Raw genomic sequence first — 4,244 nt, forward strand, 5'->3', positions numbered from 1 at the left:
GAAAAATTCCTTCAAAAGTTTTCTGAAATAAGAATTTCTCAACGATTTTTTGAAATGGAAAAACCTTTTTATATAAGATTAATCATGTACGCACCATGTGTTGTTGTAGGATGCATATTGAATTTTCCATGCACTATGATATTTTTTCATCATATTTGTTCTACTTTGCATACTAACAATGTTTTGTAGGAATCCAATATACAAGCACCTCCTAAGTCGGTAAGAGAATTTATTTCAAGTGTGCTATGTAATAGACATGATGGTTGCATTTATTATAAGATTCCTTGTTTGGAAGGTTCTTGTGCTATATGTGGTGGTTTGCAACATTTACCAAGATAGGTACATTTGGAGAGCATGCATGAAATTGGTATGAAACTAGTTTCTTTCAGAAAATACAAGACAGTCACTTATGGAGTTAAAGATGGAAAAGATTTGAAGAGATGTGAGCTAGTGAAAAATGATATATGTGTAGCTAAATTTGTGAAAATGTTTCAAGAGAAAATAGTTTATGAGTACATAATGCACACACATAGTGCTCGATGGTTAGATAAGAAATTCAAGCTATGTAAGGACACATTTCCTCTTGGCACCATTGTATCTATTGTTGATTTTGCTGAAAATAATACACTACAACCTCAAAATGAAGTGCAATTTATGTATTATCACTCTACACAAGTTTCTATTTTTGTACACATAGCATTCATGCATGCTAATGATAGCATAGAGGAGGATTTTTTGAGTTTTTTTTTTTGCAAGTATTCTTTTTGGTTCATTTTGTTGTACATCATTCTTTATTTTTGGTATTAATTAACACTTTATAAAATGTAGGTCATGTGCATGCAGTTGTTGCAAAAGAGAACAATGAAGAAGGAACGGATTACTATTTGTGTCATTGTGTTCATTCAAAAAGAAAATTGACAACCACATTCATTGCCTTAGAGGGTATTGAGTACCCAATAGGGTCTGTTGTCGTGACAGGAACATGGCTTAGGAGATACCCTATCAAGAATTCTGATATTTTATTTTTTGAGGAATTTGAAACACACAAACATATTCTTCATTTCTCTAACCTCGTTGTTGGAAAAAATATTCATTTGATGAAGTATCCTGGTAGACCTCATAAGAAGATTTTATGGAAAGTTCATGAATCTAACCATGAGGCAATACTTGACACAATACAGGTTAGAGCCGATCCTGAAGGCTCACTTGATTGATTCTATGGTTCAGAGTAGAATGATTTTGAGAATTTTGTATAAATCATCGATGAATTGTCCTATATTCATTTTTTGTATATATAAATGCCCATGAGCTGATTTTTACATGTCTATAGGCATAATTTTGTATGTTTAAATGGCAATGAGCTAATTTGTACATATGTACATGCTAAATTTTATATATTAAAATGGCGATGAGCTGAATCGCACATATTGTAATGCCAAATTTTGTATAAAAGCCCATGAGATGATTTGTAAGACATTTTTTTGTATAATCAAATAGCCAAGAGCTGATTTGACCATATTTAGAGGCAAATTTTTGAATAATATGTGACAATATTTTGTGACTATGTTTTGAGTATATGTGACGTGATAAGGTCAATCACAAGAATTCTTGATTCTTGTATAATCATGGATAATTATTTGAGCCATTATCAGGTCATAAAGGTCATAGATTGAGACTAGATACAATTTGAGCAAAAATTATCATTGTTGTGAAAACAATTGTCAAAAAAGTTGTCGAGCAACTTGTACATTGCGTTAGTAGGGTATGACTCTTGACATTTTGACACTTTTTGATGCACAATAGGGGCATGCCTAGCGTAAAACTGCCCACCTGGACATGCTCATGACGTTGATTTGTGCACACGATGAGCTGAATCAATTCTAGCCAATCCTGCAACTTTGCATTGCATGCAACTAATGGTTTTTACAACAAGTGAAAAAATGCTACCAATTGAAAATGGCTTTGAGTCATCAAAAAATGAGATATTCCATTGTAGAGGAGCCTCACATGACCCCATAGGTTCAAATGGGTTGACCATATGTGTCCTGGATTCGAAGAAATAGTCCATCAAATTTTGACAATTTTTTGGACTCAGGGTACGGTATGACTCTTGACGTTTCGGCGCTTTGGGATGCATGAGAAGAGCATGCATAGTGTAAACCTACCCACCTGGATGTGCTCGTGATGTCAGATTGTGCACATGATGAACCGAATCAATTCTAGCCAATCCTACAACTTTGCGTTGCATGCAACTAACAGTTTTTGCAGCAGGCAAAAATGCTACCAATTGAAAATGGCTCCAAGTCATCAAAAACTGGGATAGGCCATTGTAGAGGAGCCTCACACAACCCAATAGGTTCAAACGGATTGACCATATGTGTCCTGGATCGTAAGAAACAGTCTGTGAAATTTTGATAATTTTTTGGACTCATGGCACCTAAGAGATCGCCCCAGTATGGTATGACTCTCTTTGTTCCGATGCTTTCTAATGCATGATAGGGGCATGCCTAGCATAAAACTTCCCACCCAGACATGCTCATGACATCAGTTTGTGCACACGACAAACTGAATCAATTCTAGCCAATCTTGCAACTTTGCATTGCATGCAACTGACGGTTTTTGCAACATGCAAAAAAATGATACCAATTGAAAATAGCTTTGAGTCATCGAAAATTGAGATAGGCCATTGTAGAAGAGCCTCATGCAACCCCATGGGTTCAAACGGGTTGACCATATGTGTCTTGTATTGGAAGAAATAGTCCATCAAATTTTGACAGTTTTTTGGACTCATGGAACTTGAGACATCGCCTCGGTATGGTATGGCTCTTAATGTTCCAGCGCTTTGGGATGCATAATATGGGTATTCCTAGTGTAAAACTACCCACCCGGATGCACTCGTTACATCGGTTTGTGCACATGATGAGCCAAATCAATTATAGCCAATCTTGTAACTTTGCATTGCATGCAATTGACAGTTTTTGTAGCAGGCGAAAAAATGCTACCAATTGAAAATGGCTTTGAGGCATCAAAAACCGAGATAGGCCATTATAGAGGAGCCTAATGTGACCCCATATGTTCAAACGAATCGACCATATGTGTCCTGGATTTGAAGAAACAGTCCGTAAAATTTTGACAAATTTTTTAACTCAGGGCACTTGAGAGATCGCACTGGTATAGTATGACTCTCAACATTCTGGCTCTTTGGGATGCATGACAGAGGCATGCCTAGCGTAAACCTTCCCACTTGGATGCGCTCGCAACATTGGTTTGTGCACATGATGAACAAAATTTGACCATTGCGAGCGTGAGGGTGCTCTCGCACCAAACACATATTGTTGTTTATATTCATATTGTTGATTACATATGAAAATATTCATTCAAATTTATTAAAGGGCAGCCACTAAATACAATGAATTCATAATAATGTACTCAATACAAGGAGTTTTGTAGGGTTAATTCAATATTTTAGAAATTTTATCAAATCATATTCCACGATTGCAATGTTTTATATCATATATTTTTGTTGTTTATATTCATATTGTTGATTACATAGGCAACTGATCAATTAAATTTATAAAAGGACAACCACAAAATACAATGAATACAAAATAATGAACTCAGAACACATTTATTGGATCGAATATCGACATTTATATATATTAAAAAAAAGCATGTCTGCCAAGTCAATACAAGTATTACAAAAATGTGGCAAATGCCATGTCCAAATCGATATACAATAAAAATGTAGAATATATCTACATTTATTGGTCATTCTATGATCAAACCTAACACTATATGATCCTAAACTTGTGGTGGATCATCAAAATCAAGTCTCTTCGATGCAGTACGCGGCTCTGTAGAATGGCTACAAAACCACAATTCAAAAGCTAAGTTAGAATTCTTTTGTAGAAAATAGTTCACAAATAAAAACATAACTATGCATTTAACTATAATTCCTTTGCAATTGAAATGTAGATTACCTCATCGACTAATCTACAAGCTAGTGTCTTCGCTCTCCTCTCCTTGTCACTCTTAGGAGTTTTCTTGAGGACGTACATAATTGGATCCATGTTATGGTCGTACCACAAATGGGTCTATTATAGATTAAATATACAATTAATACAATGTACTAACATAAATATATCAAAAACACTTAAAATCTATAATATAGAGAACAATGATGTACCTGTTCCTGAGATGCTTCTCCAATGGACTGAGGATGGCTCACCATCGATGGAGAAACT

The sequence above is a fragment of the Cryptomeria japonica genome, chromosome 4 (genome assembly GCF_030272615.1).
Source record: "Cryptomeria japonica chromosome 4, Sugi_1.0, whole genome shotgun sequence".
In the NCBI taxonomy this organism is placed as follows: domain Eukaryota; kingdom Viridiplantae; phylum Streptophyta; class Pinopsida; order Cupressales; family Cupressaceae; genus Cryptomeria; species Cryptomeria japonica.